The 13902-nt window shown below is 44.0% G+C and overlaps 1 protein-coding gene and 1 pseudogene across 1 annotated transcript in view; one reads left to right on the forward strand and one right to left on the reverse strand.

The window, feature by feature from the left end:
• Positions 1-13902, reverse strand: part of LOC126162381 (EGFR adapter protein-like) — a 1239193-nt gene that overhangs the window by 602754 nt on the left and 622537 nt on the right. The gene's annotated exons all lie outside the window — the stretch shown is intronic.
• LOC126100579 (5S ribosomal RNA) lies at positions 8866-8983 on the forward strand (annotated as a pseudogene).

The following is a 13902-nucleotide window of genomic DNA, read 5'->3' on the forward strand; positions in this document are numbered from 1 at the left end:
TGAAACAGAGTATATTCTGTTGATGACTAAGATCTCTGTTATGTGTATTTGTTGTGTTTATTAAACTCACGGAAAAACTATATGAGCCTATGCACCAACCCATATAGGTCACAAAAGCATCAGGACTGGTCAACTTTTGTAATGTTGATTTTACCACAGATAAACGATAAATGCGTCAAATGTCATTTTGTTATCGTATTCTTGCAGTATACGTTGAAGTCTTAACTAATGGGACTAACATGAGCTTCAAATCTTTTTTCCAGTATTCTTCCGGCGTATATATTCCAATATGATCCCATCTCCAATTATACGATCTCATGTTTTATTTCCTCCTATCCATGTTACTTTTAAGGGTAATAAAATTCGTTTATTCATTGCCGTTAGTGTTTTGCTCTTTACGTCTTCTGTATTTCAGGCAGGCGTACAATCTTGCTTTGTAAACTGAACATTTGACTTATTCAAAGAACAATGGAATGTTTAAGTCACTGGCCTTGGCCTGATAATGCACTTACCACACGTTTACCAATGTGGTGCAGATCTTCTGAAAACTCTGAAAAATATATAACGCCGTCTTTCGTTCTGAAAAACTGTAAAAATTTCACTACGTTCTGGAAACATAGAACCCATATTTACATATTTATCATATTATTACCGAGAAACATCTTATGAGCCTTAACTGCTAAGGTCATCAGTCCTTAAGCTTACACACTGCTTAACCTAAATTATCCTAAGGACAAACACACACAACCATGCCTGAGGGAGGACTCGAACCTCCGCCGGGATCAGCCGCACGGTCAGCCTTTTGAGGTCAGTATGCGTTGGCTTATTCGTACTGTCGTCACACATCACGTCACTCAAGGAGTTTGTTTACAACTGTTTAAAAAAACTTCACAGATGTAGTTTAAAGTGACGTGATCAAAGATTATATTTATCGCGTAGTATCAGAGTTTTAAGAATTGATATATGCAAGTAATAAATTTAAAATAAGTCTTTAAAATTGCTGAAATAGCTTGGGATAGATATACAAAACAGCAGAAAAATGCAATTCACATCACTCAAGGGCAAATGTAAATTATGTATTAGATGATTTGCACCTGAAGATGGACCCACAGCTTCCCGTGTAATTTAATAAAACATGAAAAAAAAAAATTGTGACTGACGGCGTTTCTCCTCAAACTTCCTGTGTAGTGAATACAGCCACGTTCACAGCTGCAAAATAAGAATAATATTAAATTACTTAATACGGTGCTATAGGCATAGAATAATACGTTGTATGGAAACAGACGGTAGACAGAAGTGAATACTTGTCAGTTCCTTAAAACATTTAATGATCTTTAATTGTGGAACGGGATGATTATGTTTTTAACTACTTAGACAGGGAACTCGAGTTTTCCTTTCTGAGCTACGCTGCTTCACCGAAGCAGACGCTACCATTCGACTACCTAGGAATTAATATCACAAAATTATAAGTAGTTACAAGTGACACACTATAGAAGTTGTGAAATAACGACATCGACGGTTACCGACTCTTTCAGGGATGGCTCATAGGTGCGAAAAGGGAGAACTTCGATTCAATGGTGGATCCCATCCTGTTAGTTTCATTCCTGACTGGTCCATTATATAGTGAGGTAAATACAGCATCTCTTCGTATGAGATGAACATGTTGTTCAGTTATAATATGACGTCATTCAAATGGAAATCAAAAATATCTCAGATACAGCAAACGAATCAGTTGTAGCCACTCTTCGTTCCACGAATCTGAATTTGAAACTTGCCGCTTCATGTGCTGCTATCTACTGGGCACACGGTCAACCAGATGAGACTGCGAATGTGCGAGATCGATACAGTCTGTTCTGGCGCTGCTTCCATCTGGTGGCAGCAGAGGAAAGCTCGTTTAGGTAATATCGTCAGCTGCTGCCACCAACGCGACAGCTATTTTTGGCGCGAAGTGCTCTCACATTAAATTCACGAAGTGAGGTGGTAATTTTCGGACCTCGTCACCCATGACAATAAAAGATATTTCCGTCTCTACGTTTGTACAGAAAAAGAGGAAAAGGTGCTACACCAGGGAAAAGCTTTCATAACGTGCCATACATAATAATAGCTCAGATGTTTTACAGTAGTTTCCCTCGCATGAAAGAAAAATAATGGAATATCAGGTTTGTGAACTATCCCTTCTGAAGCCTGCAACAGAAGGTATGAAACAGAGTGAAATAAGAACATAACATGATAAAATAAACGGTGTCCCACCACCGAACACTCCGTTAGAATTTCAGTTTCTAGATATCGACATTGAAATGTGTTAACGTAGAACATATGAGATTGCATTTCTATCTACGATGTGCCGCCAATTGACCTTCCATCGATGTGTCCAAAACATTTTTTATTACGACTCTCGTCATAGAAAGAGAAGACAAACTGATTTATGCGTGAAAAATTCGTAATGGAATTTTCTGGTTAGCGGATCTCAGGTAATCTGCTTTTTTAAAGTGCATGTGAGTAAACTCCCATTGGGGGAACGAAAGCTTATAAGCCGAAAATTTTCTACAGTCTGTTTCTCCCTCTTTATTATTTTGGCTTTGGGGTACAATAACCATACAGCCAACAACGGTTATCAAGTGCCAAAGAAACAAAATCCGAAAAAAGCAGAATAGCACAAAAGTACGAAGTTAGCATACAAACACACTGAAAGTAAAATAAAAGCGCAATTAGACACACACCAGACAGCCGGAGGCTGTGATAATGACATTGAAGCAGAATTACAGACAGCAACATTACGACAAACATGTAGATGCTGTAATAGTAAAAAGATAAGACATGAAATGGCAAACACCGTACGTCATACAATAAGTACAACAATAGCTGAAGAACAAAATTGTATCATATTACAATGTGAGGAGATATAAGAGAAAAACCCAAAATCAGAAACACATACAGCTAACGGCGCGTACACTATGTGATCAAAAGTATCCGGACACCTGGCTGAAAATTACTTACAAGTTCAAATGGTGCAAATGTCTCTGAGCACTACGGGACTTAACTTGTAAGGTCATGAGTCCCTTAGAACTTAGAACTCCTAAAACCTAACTGACCTAAGGACATCACACACATCTATGCCCGAGGCAGGATTCGAACCCGGTCGCGCGGTTCCAGACTGTAGCGCCTAGAATCGCTCGTCCACCCGGGCCGGCACTTACGAGTTCGTGGCGCCATCCATCGGTAATGCTGGTAGTCAGTATGGTGTTGGCCCACCCTTAGCCTTGATGACAGCTTTCAATCTCGCAGGCATACGTTCAATCAGGTGCTGGAATGTTTCTTGGGGAATGGCAATCCGTTCTTAATGGAGTGCTGCACTGAGGAGAGATATCGATGTCAGTCGGATGAGGCCTGGCACGAAGACGGCGTTCCAAAACATCCCAAAGGTGTTCTATAGGATTCAGCTCAGGGCTCTATGCAGGCCAGTCCATTACAAGGATTTTGTTGTCGTGTAACCACTCCGCCACAGACCGTGCACTATGAACAGGTGCTCGATCGTGGTGAAAGATGCTATCGCCATCCCCGAATTGCTTTTCAACAGCGGGAAGCCAGAAGGTGCTTAAAACATCAATGTAGGCATGTGCTGTGATAGTGCCGCGTAAAACAACAAGGGGTGCAAGTCCCCTCCATGAAGAATAGGACCACACCATAACACCACCGCACCGAATTTTACTGTTGGCACTACACACGCTGGCAGATGACGTTCACTGGGCATTCGCCACAGCCACACCCTGGCACCGGATCGCCACATTGTGTACCGTGATTCAGCCCTCCACACACCGTTTTTCCACTGTTCAGTAGTTTGATGTTAACGCTCCTTACACCAAGCGAGGCGTCGTTTGGCATTTACCGGCGTGACGTGTGGCTTATGAGCAGCCGCTCGACCATGAAATCCAAGTTTTCTCACCTCCCGCCTAACTGTCATAGTACTTGCAATGGATCCTGAAGCATTTTGGAATTCCTGTGTGGTGGTCTGGATAGATGTCTGTTTATGATACATTACGACCGTCTTCAACTGTCGGCAGTCTCTGTCAGTCAATAGGCGAGGTCGGCCTGTACGCTTTTGTGCTGTACGTGTCCCTTCACGTTTCCACTTTTCACATCGGAAACAGTGGACGTAGGGATGTTTAGTAGTGTGGAAATCTCGAGTACAGACTTATGACACAAGTGACACCCAATCACCTGACCGCGACCGACATCCGTGAGTTCCGCGGAGCGCCCCATTCTGGTCTCTCACGATGTCTCATGACTACTGAGGCCGCTTATATGAAGTACCTTGCAGCAGGAGGCAGCACAATGCCCCTTATATGAAAAACGTATGTTTCTGGTGGTGTCCGGATGTTTTTGATCACTTAGTGCACAATAGTGCCAGTAGAACAGTGACATAAAATGCACAAGAGAGCAATAATGAAAATATAATGGACAAATAGAGGCTTCCGGGACTCGGGTAGGCGCGCCGGCCCCGGATCGAATCCGCCCGGCTGATTAACGACGAGGGCCGGTGTGCCGGCCAGCCTGGATATGGTTTTTAGGCGGTTTCCCGCATCCCGCTAAGTGAATACCGGGCTGGTCCCCACATTTCGCCTCAGTTACACGCGTCGCAGACATTTGCCACACGTTCGCACTATTTCACGATTTACACTAGATGCAGACAGCTGGGGTACACTGATTCCATCCGTGGGGGTATGGGGTGGCGGCAGGAAAGGCATCTGGCCACCCCTAACACTAACCTTGCCAAATCCGCTCTAACCGCGCAGACCCTGCGATCGCTGCGGGACTATGGCGTAAGCGAAAGAAAGAAAGAAAGAAATAGAGGTCTGTGCGCAAATGAAAACTGAAAATTACGCACCCAATTACGAACCGGTCTGACGCCACGTAAAAGTGAAGACCCCGGCAACTCATAAATTAAATTCGGATGACGGTGGCTTTCAAATAGTCTGTGAGAAAGCTATATTTATCAAAATGGTAGAATAAAACAGGAACACTGGTGGGGCGGGGGTAGCCTCTCGCAACCATATTCTGATACAAGTCTGATAGTGCAGTGGTGTACTTGTAACATGCCAATGTGATGTGGTTACACCCGTTGTGTCCTTCTCGCAGTGTCCAGACGTGTTAATCTTCAACCGATATAGGTGCGACGGGGTAACACCCGTGTCCCAGCCACATATGAATGATAGAAGCCACATGACGTCTGCAAAGCTTCAACGAGGCGAACCATCGTCGAGATGTTCGGACGTATGGCCACCATGTGGCCGCCCTTAGAGGACTGTGAGGCATGCCGTTCACAGTTTCACTAGTGATATGCAGCCTTCCGCATCGTCTATGTGAGATCCGTTTTTAGGGGACCGGTGTTGGGCGGTCAACTTCTCTTGGCAAGGCGTTCAACAGGTTATTTCACCTGCGAAGTTTGACTATGACTATGGGAACACAGTTTTTTACTGTAAAATTACGTTTTTTCTGTAACAAAACCAACTCTGTCCAGAAAAACTGTAACAGAAACAACACATGTACTCTACCGACAACTATCAGTAAACTATGCAGGACAGTCCAGCTTTTGAAGATGGTAATACAAGAGATAGAATCCTGTTTCAAACGATTGTATTCAACACTTTTTTCTGTAACTCTAAAATTGGAATGTAATAGACAGTGAGTTAACAATTGAAAATAAAGGAATGGAATCGCTCTCGTAAGGGGAGAGCGTCTAGTATGGTCTTTCCAGGGCTTGGTCAGAAGTGAAAGTCACACAAGTTGGAGCTCCAGATGGTCAAGCGTTTGGAAAAAAAAAGAAACAACATTTTCGTGGCAATTTACGTTACCACAATTTCAAGGGAGCGGTTGGTGCAGCGGAAAGAATGCTGAACGGTAATCTCAGAGTCGTCTGGTCGGGTTCCTGTCAAGAAACAAGTTTTATTTTCAGTTTTTACTTTACTTATGCTGCAAATAAACCGAAATAATATTCAATATATTGTATTTATAGCGTTTACATAAAAAGCATAAGAAAAAAAGGTAAATGAAAATTTGTAATTCAAAATAAATTTCTAAGATAGGATTTCCATCAAATGCACTCCACCAGTATCTGTCTTTCTCATCAGGTAAATAAAATGACCAAAGATCTTCAAAGCTGCTCTTATAACATACAGACATAAAAAGAAATCGCATCCCAGTAAGACTGCTTTAAAATATGTTGCATTGGGTTCTACATCACCTGGTAACTTGGTGAACATCAGGTGAAATGATGCATTAAGCGTGATTTGCTGCCAAATTGTGCGATAACAGGGAACCTTTTATGAATATAAACTACTTTCTTTTTCTATACACATTTTAAAGCAATCATGTAATTATAAAAACGAGGCGTTTATAATGTGTGAAAGACGCCGATAAAGGTATTGTTGCCCCTGCTTTACGACGACTGTCACCCAAGTACACGTAAATCGTCAACTGTATAATATTTAAAACATCTCATTTTGTATACGAATTTATCAACTGAAAATATAAAGTCTGATAATGAGTCAGTGATCATATTTGGCACTTTATTTTACAGGCCCGTCTTGATCACCAATCTTTCACACTTCAATGTTTCCAGTTTCGGCAACTGCCATCATCAGATCATAAAATATTGTGATGTACAGGGTTATTACAAATGATTGAAGCGATTTCACAGCTCTACAATAACTTTATTATTTGAGATATTTTCACAATGCTTTGCACACACGTACAAAAACTCAAAAAGTTTTTTTAGGCATTCACAAATGTTCGGTATGTGCCCCTTTAGTGATTCGGCAGACATCAAGCCGATAATCAAGTTCCTCCCACACTCGGCGCAGCATGTCCCCATCAATGAGTTCGAAAGCATCGTTGATGCGAGATCGCAGTCCTGGCACGTTTCTTGGTAGAGGAGGTTTAAACACTGAATCTTTCATATAACCCCATCACTTCGTCACTGAAAACAAGTTTCGCACTGAACGCATCCTCTTCCATTAGCTGTTGCAACCGCGCCGAAAATTCAAAGCGTTTGACTTCGTCTTCGGGTGTCAGGGCTTGTAGCAATTGTAAACGGTAAGGCTTCTGCTTTAGCCTTTTCCGTAAGATTTTCCAAACCGTCGGCTGTGGTACGTTTAGCTCCCTGCTTGCTTTATTCGTCGACTTCCCCGGGCTACGCGTGAAACTTGCTCGCACGCGTTCAACCGTTTCTTCGCTCACTGCAGGCCGACCCGTTGATTTCCCCTTACAGAGGCATCCAGAAGCTTTAAACTGCGCATACCATCGCCGAATGGAGTTAGCAGTTGGTGGATCTTTGTTGAACTTCGTCCTGAAATGTCGTTGCACTGTTATGACTGACTGATGTGAGTGCATTTCAAGCACGACATACGCTTTCTCGGCTCCTGTCGCCATTTTGTCTCACTGTGCTCTCGAGCGCTCTGGCGGCAGAAACCTGAAGTGCGGCTTCAGCCGAACAAAACTTTATGAGTTTTTCTACGTATCTGTAGTGTGTCGTGACCATATGTCAATGAATGGAGCTACAGTGAATTTATGAAATCGCTTCAATCATTTGTAATAGCCCTGTAGTATCAACGTCAAACTAAACATGTAGGTACAGAGTAAGTATACGAAGCTCCCGCGTACGTCTTACAATTCTTCCCTGGGAATTTCGTTGCGATCTCAACTTTAACATTCCATTTCATTTTCTTGCTTTTATAAAGATATTAATAAACTCAACACACTGAGCATTATTTCGGTTTATCTGCAGTGTAATTAATGTAAAAATTGAAAAATGTTGCGGGACGCGAACAGGACCCCACGACATTTCGATTATCGAAGCCTGACATACAGTGAGCAGCCGCAACATTATGACCACCAATTTACTATCGATACGAACCAGCCGAAGCGATAGCAGCGTCATCTGGCGAGGAATGTGTCCTGGTCAGACGCACGCATGGTGCACGTAGTATCTGGCAGCGTACTGTCCGTGTGTAGAATGGTGGCGCGCAATTTATCTGGCTTTGACCGAGGGCAGAGTTTGGCGGTTCGGAGGCTCTGCACGAGCTTTTAGGAAACTGCACGACTTGTCGTGTGTTCGAAGAGTGCTGTTGTGGGTGTCTTCAACACACTGTGGAATCACGTCCGCACGTTGTAGGGTTAGGCGGTCACCTCTCATTACAGATGTCGGACATCGTAAGCTGGTAGAGTGGTAAAACAGTATAGGCATGGCGGAACTAACATCACACTTTAATGCTGGGAAGAGTATAAGGGTGTCTGGACACAGTGCACCGACCACTCCTAAAGATGGACCTCTGCAGCCGACGACCCGTGCATGTACCAACGTTAACACCACGACATCGGCACGACACGGGCATGTGATCATCGGCACTGGAAGTTGTCGCAGCGTCAGAGCGTTGCCTGGTGTGATGGATCCCGATACCTTATTCATCATGCCGACGGGAAGGCACGAATCCGTCACCTTCCAGGGGAACAGCTTCTTGGCATATGTACTGCGGGGCAGAGAAGCTGGCGGCGGATCGTTTATAGTCTGGGGAACATTCACGTGGGTATTCATGGGTCCAGTGCAGCTTGTGCAACGCACAATGACGGCCAAGGAGCGTCGTAAATTGTTTGCAGACCACGTACGCCCCGACGGCAGTGACATTTTTCAGTAAGGCTAGGAGTCTGATGGAGTGGTTTGAGGAACGCCGTGGCAGTTCTAGTTGATGTGCTGGCCCTCCGACTCGCCAGATCTGAACCCGACTGAACACACCTGGGAAGTGATTGAAACGTGGCGTCAGAGCTCATGGGCCCCTTCCCCGTAATTTACCGGAATTAGGTGACTTGTGTGCCAACGGTCTTCCCGCAGTGGTAACAACGGTTCCCGTCAGATCACCGCAGTTAAACACTGTCAGGCTGGGCTAGCACTTGGATGGGTGACCATCTGGTCTGTCCAGCGCTGTTGGCAAGCGGGTTGCACTCAGCCCTTGTGAGGCAAACTGAGAGGCTACTTGATTGAGAGGTAGCGGCTCGGGTCACAACGGCCGGGAGAGCGGTGTGCTGGCCACATGCCCCTGCATATCCGCATTCAGTGATGCCTGTGATCTGAGGATGACACGGCGGCTGGTCGGTACCGTTGGACCTTCATGGCCTGTTCGGACGGAGCTTAATTTAGTTTTAGGTGACTTGTGTATGCAGATGTGGTGCCAGATCCATCCAGCGACCTACCAGGACCTCAATGCTTTCATGTCACGACGTGTCGCCGCTGTTATCCGTGCCAGAAACGGACATCCCGGCTATTAGGTAGGTGGTCGTAATGTTCCGGCTGATCAGTGTAAATGGCTCATCCCTCGCTCGGCACGCGTCAAAAATGCTATTTTTTCTAAGCTCTTCGCCATCTGGAGCTCCCACTTCTCTCACTTTCATTTTCGGTCAAATCGGTGGTGAGGGGTAAGCACCATCTCATTACCAGTCTGGTTCGATTAGGAAGCGGACTGTACAAATTTTGTATTTAGACCACGTTGACACTCAGGTTCGTTCCAATGTTCGCCTTCGTAGCCGAGGCTGCTAACGCACTCCAGTGCGGTGGTGCTCGACTCGGAAGTAATCCGTTTCGAATCCTAGTGGCGAACGAGTTTTTCACTGCCATTGTGTTGCCGGAAAGGGGGAGAGGGGTAATGGCGTAAAGCTTCTGGTCACCAGCTTTCGTCAATGTCCTGGATTAAAATCCAAACATCTCAGCTGTGTTTCATGAAGTGGACCGTGCGGCACGGTTGATGGTGAGCATCCAGACGTTTGAGGACGTGAACCCTTTTTGTCACACTTTGACGCAGGTGCGGCCTGACTGACCGGTATGTTTCAATAGCTACAGTTTCAGTTTTGTATGTAAAAGGTTCCATTAAAAACACACAAAAATATATTGAAATAACTTTTAAAGTTTATTTTTACGAAAAAACGCATTTAAACAAAAAAAACTGCACAAACGAACACAGTATTACATCATAATGCTACGAAAACTCCAATACCTATAAATTTTACCTTTTGCTATATTTTTATTGTTTATTATATATGTGATAAGAAAAACATGAGAATACTCGCATAAAACATTTGGGAAAAAATGGAACCTTCATTAGGAATTTTGAGGTTTTTAGTTTTCTTCTCAGAAGTTTCCTTTGCACTCGCTGGAAATTTTTGTACAGAAATCAAGCTAGATTGGTTTCTTGCAACAATTACAAATATGTATACCTCTACTTTTTCGGCTCACAGGTGGAACATGTTTTGCGTTTTCCAATCGTTCAACAAAGAATTGTAATCTTGGTTCCGCTACACCCAAAACACGGTGAATGGATACAACAAGTTCACGGGCTATGTGATAGCTGTTAACTCGTTTTTTTATCTGTGGTGTCACCAACAGAGATTGAAAGATTCTTCAAAATATTAAAGCGGCTCACCTCAGTATTGTCTTTTAGCAATTATGAAGGACAACATGCGGAAAAATAATGTCATTGTCTATCATTGCAAAAGGCTTCGACGACCAGCAATATCTGTTTCAAAGATGTAGGTTTCAGTAGTTACTTTGAGATGAAGAAGCTTTCACAGGATAGAGTAGCATGGAGAGCTGCACCAAATCAGTCTCTGGACAGAAGACTACAACAACAGCTAAGAAGCTTGCACAGGATAGAGTAGCATGGAGAGCTGCATCAAATGAGTCTCTGGACAGAAGACTACAACAACAACAACAACAACAACAACAACAACAACAGCAACTATATCTCTAGCAGAAGCTTTAGCTAATTCCACAATTCTGCCTTCATCACTTTGACCACTTGTTTCATTTAAGGATTTCACCGGTGGCAAAACAAATTCGTCTTCACTTTCTCACCGTTGCTATTCTGAATAATGTTCGTTTTCAATTTCGTTGTCACAGTCTAACCCAATATCACTTCCTAAACTGTCCACAAACCATTGTAAAACAGTATCTTCAAAGTCAGAGTCCGTAACATGAACAGTAGATGAAGACTTGTGTACTGGATCTACAACGTCAAGTCCTATAGGCAGTCTCAGAGACTGCTAGCACGAGAGAAGCAGTAGTAGTGTTGGTTGACGTCACATCAAAATCGCTGTTGTCGAAGGGAATCAGTGCAGATTCGGGAAATCTCCTACCCCATCCCTATGCACTAGCAGTAGCAGCACAATGAACGCTAGCGGTCTTTGAGACCGCACCAGGAGCGCACCGTGGTTGTTAAGGTTTAACCTTGGCCTGCCCTCTTGAATTAGGCTATGTGCTGGCTCCAGGTTTCATCCTCTCCGTTGTTTCATCATGACGCAATAAATACATAACATCACATTGTAAACGCATCCGTTACACTCACTTACACCGTACAAATACATATACGACACGACTCTCACATATCTGCAAGGAAAAGGGCCAATGCAGGCCGTGGAAGAAGAGCATTTCTGACAGGCTACTGAAACTACGCCGTGGGACATCATAGCCAAAAATGTCATATGGTTTCTTTTTGTGCGAATCAGTATTGAGACCACGGTTGCGTGTTTAGGTAAAGAAAGATTTTAGGCAACAGGCTGGAAGATTCTACCTGTCTTGGGCTAAGTCAGAATGGTACAGGTTGGCCATTCTGCTGGTGCGTGTTTGGAGAAGCGTTGCCCTGTATAAGAGATGTAGCCACATGGGACATAAACATCACTGTATCACTGCACAATGTAAAAAATGCTTTGTTTTAATTTCGGCTTTAAAGAACTTCTCTCCCAGTCTCTCCCTCTCTTTCTTCCTCCCTCTCTCCCCCCTGTCTGTCTGTCTGTCTCTCTCTCTCTCTCTCTGTCTCTCTCTTTCACACACACACACACACACACACACACACACACACACACACAAACAAGACGCAAACCGTTAAACAAGAAACCACAAAGCAATTAGGTCACGTGATATGCAGACAGATTACTTAAACGATACAGCCTTCCGCCGTGTCTTAGTGATGTAGCTGATATTGAATGAGACATACCATAGAAATACAATAATAGTAAATCGATGACAGGTGCTCACATATTACTAACGTACCTGAAAAGGCAGGAATAACGAGAAACACGAAGAGAGAGAGAGCGTTTCGATCCCCCATGATAATTAGAATTTAATCTCCATTATTATCTTGAGATACTCTTTTATTCTAGTGTACACTGGACTCGCATTCGGGAGGACGACAGTTCAATCCCGCGTCCGGCCATCCTGATTTAGGTTTTCCGTGATTTCCCTAGATCACTTCAGGCAAATGCCGGGATGGTTCCTTCGAAAGGGCACGGCCGATTTCCTTCGCCATCCTTCCCTAATCCGAGCTTGTGCTCCGTCTCTAATGACCTCGTTGTCGACGGGACGTTAAACACTAATCTCCTCCTCCTCCTCCTCCTATTCTAGTGTAGAAAATGATATCTTATTTAAAATTCTTACAGATAATATTTTCTTCGTTGACTCGCAGTAGCAAAAGACACAAAGTCTTGCACGTCGATAGTACTGAGAGCATCTCTAGAACAGAGAGATCGCAAGACAGAAAGGGACAAAAGTATGTGTTGCGATGCTTATTTAAAAAAAAGTGAGCAAGTTACTGCGAAGGATGGCAACGCGAGGTGACAGGTAGCAGACAGACGGAGCGCTCATTTCCATCGCAAACGTCGTTTCCATGGCAACGGTTCCGCTAATGACTTGTCCGCTCGGTCACGCGACACGGACTGCGCATTTCCAATCTCTTCGCCTGCAGCTGCGCATTCCAGCCACAACTCCCACACCGTCGCTCTGACTGTACACTGCGGCCATAAAAATCCTGCACCATCGAGATGGTAGGCAACAAACGTCAAACTGGCCTCAACCGTATTGCATGCACTGATGTGCAGACGATCATTAGGGCGCAGCATCTCAAAGTAAATAATACAGGGTCTCCCCAAATAACGTACTGTATACGCTCTTTGAACCTAAATATACCTTCAACGAAAGAAATACACTACAATGTTGATGTACCTTAATGTGCATTAAAGGTGGTAAATGTTCAAAATGCCACCCTTCTTCCGCAATACACCGTCCACAAAGGCTTGCAACAGAGCGAAATGCCAACTGCATTGCACCTAGGAATAGCATCACAGGCTTATTCAGTATGCTCTTTAGCATCATCCCGTGTTAGTGATCTAACAGTGTAAACTGTGTTCTTGAGAGTACCCCACAGGAAGAAGTCTAGAGACGTTAAACCAAAAGAGATCGAGATGGAAAACGCACACTCCGTCTTCGCCCTACGCACCTGCCAGGGAATGTACAACTGGAAAATGCCCTTACATCATTGTCAAAGTCAGGTGATGCCTCAACCTGCTGAGAGCAATAATCGTAGAGAGAAAAACCAGTCCAAATTTGTAAATTTTACCTTCTTTACTCACACGATAACTAGTTCGGGGCCGAGACACATTTTTAAATCATTGTAACATAGTCAAAAACGGTATTTCCGAAGATGTGAAAACAGCGCGAAAAATGTCCAAAGAAAAGTTACAGAGCATACAGCTCTGTGTGCGATGTAACTGCTCGTTGCTCAATTTTGACATGTACACGCAACCAAAAAAAGTTTTGCATCACGTTGATTCCGAGAGTAGCGGAACTTGTACAGAAAATTGAAATAGAGATCAACATAAACATCATTTCCGCCCTTTTTATTACTCATGAAAACCACACATTGCATGTTGTACCACCATATAGCGAGACCTTCTGAGGTGGCGGTCTAGACTGCTGCACACACCGGGCCGAGCGGTTCTAGGCGCTTCAGTCTGGAACAGCGCGACCGCTACGGTCGCAGGTCCGAATCCTGCCTGGGCATGGATGTGTGTGATGTCCTTAGTTAT

The sequence above is a fragment of the Schistocerca cancellata genome, chromosome 1 (genome assembly GCF_023864275.1).
Source record: "Schistocerca cancellata isolate TAMUIC-IGC-003103 chromosome 1, iqSchCanc2.1, whole genome shotgun sequence".
NCBI classification, from domain to species: Eukaryota; Metazoa; Arthropoda; class Insecta; order Orthoptera; family Acrididae; genus Schistocerca; species Schistocerca cancellata.